Consider the following 8420-nt stretch of genomic DNA (forward strand, 5'->3'; position numbering starts at 1 on the left):
CACCCTTCCACCCCTCTGCCTTCTCCCAAATAAATGCAAAGCTGCTCTATTTAGAGACAGACTAAGCTTTAAACTGTTTTAATTCAAACATATTTTATATTGATACTTTTATATAGTTGTATCGTTGTTTTTTGACAATCAACATTTGGAATCCTCTTATTTTACTACAAGTAGTAGCACAAGTGCAAACAAGTACGAATACTTAACACATTGAAAAATATGTTTAAAATAGAAAAAGCTGTCTGCTCATGGGATGAGCAAATGTGAACAAAACCAACTACAATACTTTTCTTATTGACGGAACAAGATAAAAGAGTATAAAATAAGATAATAATACACTTAAATCGCAAAATGTTTTTCCAAAAGTGTAAGAACGACCTATAAAGAAGCATATAACACCAACCTTCTCCCATGGAGCGGCCTGACATGGCAACCAGGGCCAGCAGTAGCAAGACGATGTAGCCTCTCATCTTTTCTTTTGCTTTTCCTTGTGAAGTCAATGTGAGCTTGCTGTATTTCACTGATTTCTAACAGTGGTCTTATATATGATCCTGGGTGTGTGAGAAGAATGTCAACCATACATTTAGTTTAACTGAAGGTATTATGTCATTGTTTTTTTTGCACAAACCAAACTGTAAGTACCACATAAACAATCTATATGGGGTTCATTAAAAACAGGTTTTCTAAGTTTAATGTTAATTGGGGTTGTTTCTTGCTAATCACATTTCCAGTGATTGTCATGAGATTTTGCTCTCAGAAGAGCAGAGGTATTTTAAAATATTAAGTTTTCTCAAAGTTACCACACTGAAAAGATGAGGAGGATAAAATCTGGTCCTAGCTTATGATCAGTGTAACTGAGGCTTGGAAAAACTCAGCATTAAGAAAATGAAGATACCCCGAGAAGGGGCCCCACATGAGGTCATCTCCCTTTCGGGATGACCAGGCTTCAACGGATGTTGCAAGGGCACAACAGAGAATACACATAAATCATCAACATGAAAAATATCAAATATCAAATCCCAGAGGGCAGAGCATTCCTGCGGATTTCTTCTTGGCTCTTCGACTCACTAGTAAATCAGCATTCTCTGAGCAAAGACTCTAAACAGGTACATAGTAGTAAATTAAATCAGTAAGATATGATGGGTTAAGTCAATGCAATTTTTTTTTATAATACCAACAAAACATTAAAATCACATTTTAAACTGACAGGGAGCCAGTGCAGGTCGGCTAAAATCAGGGTACTTTTGTCAAACCTTCTGGTCATAGCTGAAAGCCTGCACGATTTTGCACTGGCTAGACATCAGGAGATCGGTGACTAGTAAGCTTTCCGCCCAGCCGCCATTCCGGCGTTGATAAGGATTATTCGGACAAAGTAAGTAAATCCATTTCCCACCAAAGGCTTTTGGTAGTAGTAGATCAAACCCGATTTTGCAGATTGTATGATTTAAAACAAAATAGATTTTTGTCCACAAAAATAGCTCTTCAAATTTTTGGGGAAAATCTTTTGAGATAAAATTTTACTAACACAATAAATTCATTTTTTAGGATTATAATAAAATGTCAGAATTTTAAAAGAAAAATGATCTTCCAATTCACGCCAAGCTCTAAAATAATGATTTTTCAAAATGTTGAACATCATTTTTGCTTAATATACAGCATTTTTTGTCTTATCTCATCAGCTATACCGCTTATCTTTATTAGGGTCACGGGGGACTGGAGCCCATCACAGCCATCTCCGGGCAGTGGGCAGGGGACACCCTGAACTGGTTGCCAGCCAATCACAGGGCACACGGGGACAGACAAATCACTCGCTCATTCACACCTAGGGACAACTTGGACCGGCCAATTCGCCTGAAATGCATGTTTTTGGAATGGAAACCGGAGTGCCCGGAGGAAACCCACGCAAGCACAGGGAGAACATACAAACTCCGCACAGGAAGTCTGGAGCTGGATTTGAACCCACGCAGGAGGTTCCCATGACATAAACTGTGCCGCACATGCGCTAACAACTGTGCCGCCGTGCTGCCCACATTATTTGTTATTTTCAATAAATTACATGTTACTCAGGAAATACCTTGAGATACATGCACACACATCTGGAATAGTGTTTTTTTGTAATTTCGATTTGAATTTTTCTTATGCATGAAATTCAAATTATGGCAGAAATGATACATTATTTATGTGCAGGGACAATACAATAAAACGGAGCAAGCACAACTAATATAATCCCACGTTTTATTATTAGTTGTGATTGCTTCAGCAAGACACGACTACATTGCCAAGTGCTGTAAGCACTATATTATTATTATTATTATTATTATTATTATATCTATCTTCTTCTGCCGTATTTTAACGGGGAACTCCTCCCAGACCAAAAAAAGTCCCCATCCAGAATAATGGGTTTTGAGAATCTCCCATCCGGAATACATGGGCCCATACAAATCAATGGGTATCCATGGCAACCAGTGATTTCCTGAGGGGAGTCAGGGACTGTCCAGGGTGGCTTGAGGGGGTCCGAGCCACATTACCTTTAACCATGGGTAAATGGTGAATTCCAAAGTGTGTATGCTAGCGAGAGGATGCTAACAGCTATGTGTGCCGCTAGCAAAGTGTTGGCCTGGCATAGCCAGCCCAAGTATTAGCGCAAGCTAGCTGTAAATGTTGTGGGAAATAGACTTGCATTTGTAGAATAGAGTTGCATATATTTAGAAATGTAGAAAGACTTGCTTACAGTAGTGACGGAATGTTGACATCATTTCGAGAAGGTCCTTGGCAAGACAGTTGAGTTTTCCTAAAAGGGCATGGGACCTGCAAGGTCCCTCTGAGCAAACTGAGGCGAACAACATGTCCTAATAAGGGTACGATAACATATTCCTTGTTGAGACGCGAGATCTCCGCCGCCTCTTGGGTTGTACTCAAATTGAAGCTATAAAAGCGTTGTTATGTCTGGAGTTCTCTGAGTTCTTTGGGATGACGAAGTAAAGAGCTCCCCCTCATGACAAGGCCTCTGTGTACTTGATTAAATCACGTAAGAAGACTTAAAAGATATCGAACCTGCATTTTCTCCTACATAAACACTGTTGGTGATTAGTTGGACTGGCATAGCCAGCCCAAGTGTTAGCGATGATAGGTTGATGCTATGCCTTCTTATGCTAGCTGTAAAAACTGTTAGTGACTGGCTGTGCCAGCCCAAGTATTTGCGCAAGCTAGCTGTAAAACTGTAGGCAATGGGTTGGGCTGGCACAGCCAGCCCAAGTATTAGCGTAAGCTAGCTGTAAACACTGTCGGCAATGCTTACTTCTTCATAGTAAAAATTTTTGGTAATGGCTAAATTTTAACGACTTATTATTTACAAGCAATGCTAATGGCTTCATGTTAATGAGTTATGCTAACAGAAACATTCTAAAAAGTGATGCTAATGGCTAAATGCTAACTTCCTCATGCTACGAAATGTTGGTAATGGCAATATTTTATCGACTTCATATTTACAAATTATGCTAATGGTTACATGTTGATGAGTTATGCTAATGGATACATGCTAAAAAGTGATACCAACAGCTTAATGCTAACTTCTTCATGCTAAAACATTTTTGTGATGGCTATATTTTAACAACTTCATATTTACAAATTATGCTAATGGCCTCATGTTGATGAGTTATGCTACTAGGTAAATGCTAAAAAGTGATGCTAACAGCTAAAGGCTAACTTCTTCATGCTAAAAATGTTGGTAATGTCTATATTTTAACGACTTCATATTTACAAATTATGCTAATGGCCTCATGTTGATGAGTTATGCTAATAGGTAGATGCTAAAAAGTGATGCTAACAGCTAAAGGCTAACTTCTTCATGCTAAAAAATGTTGGTAATGTCTATATTTTAACGACTTCGTATTTACAAATTATGCTATTGGCCTCATGTTGATGAGTTGTGCTAACGGATGCATGCTAAAAATTGATGCTAACGGCTAAATGCTAACTTTTTCATGCCAAAAAATGTTGGTAATGGCATTACTTTAACAACTTCATATTTACAACTTAAGCTAATGGGTATGTGTTGATGAGTTATGCTAATGGATACATGCTAAAAAGTGATGCTTACGGCTAAATGCTAACTCCTTCATGCTGAAACATTATTCTAATGCTAACATCTTACCAACTCAGCAAATTGAATGGGCTCAATGCATTCCGGATGGGCCAATTCAAATTGAACGGCCCATTCTATTTGAACATGTATATTAAGTTTTTAAAGTGTAATAACAGTGTTATTACTATGTTAATGCCATGAATGTGATTTTCAGACCTCCACAAGGCATATCCTTGTTGCTAACGATTATGGGCCCATCTGAAATGAACTAGCCAGTACCAGAACCAAGTTAAAAATTACAAATACATCTCTCTGAGTTAAATACTTTATGCTAACTCATAATGCTAACAACTCAACGCTACTGGTTCTCTACCAACATCTGCCAGATCCATCACAACTTTTACAATTGCCGCGGGAATTGTCTAGTTTTAAGTATTATTTTCTTCCTTTCATAAACTAATTATCAGCTTATGAGGTAGGACAGTGAAATATTTGACATAACTTCCTTTTCAAACATTTTTGACGTGTGCCTCGGAACCTTTTTATAAATAAAAGTGTACTTTGGTTCAAAAAGGATTGAAAAACATCGAGTTATACGATTAAAATGTATATCCATGTTATATATTTGGACTGGTGTAAAATGACAGCTCTGTTGGATATTAAAAAAATGTTGTGTGAGTCATTGATCTCGGTGTAGGACACTGATTTACAAGGACATTTGAAAGTGGCACTTCACACCAAAAAGGTTGCTGACCCCTGCTCTACAAGCTTGGAATCGCCTGTATTCAGCAGAGAAACCTCAAAAACCAGGCATGACATGCGCCCATTGAGGACCTAGTGACCAGCACACAGAGCAATTTGATTGGGTGGACCTGTGCACACAGCGCACTTATCTCTACCCAGTGCTGTCTGCCCCAAAGGTAAACACGTCAGTATTTTTTTGACATTTTTACAAAATAACTCTGCTTGCACCTTATTTGAAAAGATTATCTATGAAAAACAAGTCTGCTTTCAAATGTTTATGTAAATTGGCTGAGTAGCGGACTATTTTACCACACAAATGTCATCTGAGATTGGCTTTTTCTGTTGTTTCCCTCTGTCATAGATTTCTTTTTTTCTTTAGAATTTCTCTTTTACCTGGCAGACAGGATTGCAGCAGCAGGCCAGGTAGGGAAAGGTGCTAAAAGTGTGGCTGTCTGTCACACAAACAGACATAAACTTAGAGAGTGGCTGAAGGCTAAATATACAGTAGAAGCGGCGCTTTGAGGAAATTCCTGGAGATAAAGATAATGTTAACAATGTAGTTTACAACAAGATTAGACAAGGCATTCCAGGGGAGAATTTCAGCCCAAAGATGATCATTTTAATCCCACGCTTTGATTTGAAAGTTAAAGGGATAGTGTGTATTCTTTGAACACAGGATGTCACAGTTTGTAAAACCAAAAACAAGTGCTTAAAAGCACAAGTAAGAATACAAATTACTAAATATTTAAACTCAATATTCTTATTTTTCAATGAATGGATTTTTTCCTCCCACATTCCCAAAACCTGTCAGGTTAATTGGCCGGTTAAAATTGTCCCTAGGTGTGAATGAGCGAGTGAGTTCTCTGTCTGTGTGCCCTGCGACTGGCTGGCAACCAGTTCAGGGTGTCCCCTGCCCTCTGCCTGAAGACAGCTGGGATGGGCTCCAGCACCCCCGCGACCCTACTGAGGATAAGCGGTGCATATAATGTATGGAACTTTAAACCTTACTTTTTTGGGTTCAGAGAAACAGGGATGGAAGGCCCTAATTCAAATAGCCATATCTTTAAAATAGTTTATCACAAACATTTTGACATCGATATAATTTTAAAGGTCATTTCTGAAAATTCCATTGATACCAAAACCCCAAATTCAATATTTGCCTTACTGTGACTCATTTCGGTAGATCAGGTCACATATGAAAGATAGTTCATGAATTTTTGCTCAATATTCAAATCGATATGGTTTTTTTTTTTTTTTTTTTAATTATTGAAGTTTGTTTACCACCAGTAGGTGCTAAATTATACACAAAGTACTTTCCAAGAAATGTGAATATCTTACCATCGGCAGTACCACCAAAATGTCTTTTCTCTCTCTTTTGTAATATTCTGCCAGCCTATCACATTCCTTTTTTTGAAAGCAATGAAAACATTTTTTTGAGACTTTATAAAACACTTCATTCATTTCATTCACATTTCTATCAGTATCCTTGTGTTAAAAAATGAAATAAAATAAGAGATATAGAATACAAAAATACCCAACATAACGTGTAGAATAAAGAGCATTTAAACAATGTTCCAAAAAACAGACACTGTGATAAAAATAGGGTAAAATATGCAAATGTGGGGTTGGGGTTTAATGTGTGACTCCCCTGGGCGAAGATAAAGAGCCTTATGGCATGAGGGAGAAATTATCTCCTGAGTCTGTCCGTGGAACAACACTGTGACAGCAGTCTGTCGCTAAAGCTGCTCTTCTGTCTGGAGATGATGCTGATTCGTGGATGTAGTGAATTGTCCATGATTGACAGGAGCTTGTTCAGTGCCTGTCTCTCAAGCCAAATTTGTGAGGCTGTCCAGCTCTGTGCCCACAGCAGAGACCGCCTTCCTCACCATTTTATTCTTAATGCTGCCTCCCCAACACACAACACAACAGTTTGATAAAATATTTGCAGGAGCTTTTTGCTGATGTTGAAGACGCCAGCCTTCTGAGGAAGTACAGTCAGCTTTGTCCTTTCCTGCTCTGCAGCCACGATAGTGCCTCCTCATTTTGTCAGCTAAATGGGGAATCACACTGGCACAGATAAACGCATTTCTGTACGTTAAAAACCATATGCATAGGATAGAAAGTAATCCAAAATGTAAATGTCAAACGGAACGAGAACACAGAAAATAAAAGCAAACAATAAAAACAATAAATCACAAAAAGAGCAAAATAACACGGAGCTGCTGAAAAGGCTGCCCCTTGCGACGGCGCCAGATGTACATATATATGTACCGTATTTTCCGCACCATAAGGCGTACCGGGTTGTAGGGTGCACCCCCAAAAAATAGTTTTTGGACCTACATTTTCCATACATAAAGCGCACCGGATTATAAGGCGCTACAATGGGAACATCGACAAAACAGTCAGATAGTTCAGTCAAACTTATTACCCCCTTAACATTCCGAAAGCTTGCAAAGAAGCAAATACGTGTCTCAGACATGTACGTAAACAGTGTCTGTACGATGTCACCGATCACTCAAATGCATTGAAAAGAATTATGAATAGGATTTCTTACCTTTGTGGTGGTCTGCAGAAGCCATGCTCTATTCCCTCGAAAGAAGGGAAACTCGCACACCTTCTTCATATTTTTCTATTATTTCTTTCTTAAATGCAATAGTTGTACGTACTACTCTTCTTTTTTCACCTGTAGCAACTTTGCTGCTTGCACCGACTTTCTTCGGAGGCATAATAAGGGGCTAAAACACTCCGTTCACCGATATTAAAAGCGAAAGTGAAAAGAAGCAAGTGCGCACATGATAACAGTTGGTCACGAGGGGTGGGGGCAATCTACACGATCTACACCCGTACGCCGCTCACCATCGCACCCTAGCGTACCGGCGTTTGACCTCCGATTTTTTGAACAAAAAGCGAAGCAAGAATTTTTTCGAAATTTTTGGTCGAGAACCGATTTGTTCGAACTGAGAGGCGTTCGAAAACCGAGGTTCCACTGTACTATAAAGGCCAGATAATCCAGCTATCTATTATAACCTAATGTAAATGTTAATAAAACAAACACTTGGGCCAAAAAAAACTAAATTTAGTCCAAATTAACTCATAATTACCTTGAATAACTGCAAAGTAGACAGTTTATGCCCACCAATCTACAAGCTCCACAGCAAAAAGCCCTACACCTCTTTTATGGAGTTTGAAAAAAAAAATATTTCTTATGATTTCTTTCAAATATGTTTTAATTTATGGGGGTTTTGGGGTTAGTAGGAATTTGCAGGAGGGTGAAAAATGTTTTTGGATTGATTTTACCATACTGTGACAAATATAGACAATTTAATGTTCGGTTAACTTGTAGCCTAAGTCTTAATAATCAACTTGCAACATGTAATTTGTCAGACGTGTAGCCACTTTGAATTGTTAATGAGTTCAAATTACTTGTCTTTTAAACCAGTTTTTCAAGGACTTTTTCCATAAATGCACTAACGATGGGGACAATCAGATGACCTTTGAGATGAACTTTCACTGTTGTGAAACTCTTTTGACATGACTAGGACAAGTTTGGGGAGTTTTCAGGGGGTTTAAAAAAAACACCTTTTTTTAAAAA

The sequence above is a fragment of the Urocampus carinirostris genome, chromosome 13 (genome assembly GCF_059441175.1).
Source record: "Urocampus carinirostris isolate Australia breed hairy pipefish chromosome 13, RoL_Ucar_1.0, whole genome shotgun sequence".
NCBI lineage: Eukaryota > Metazoa > Chordata > Actinopteri > Syngnathiformes > Syngnathidae > Urocampus > Urocampus carinirostris.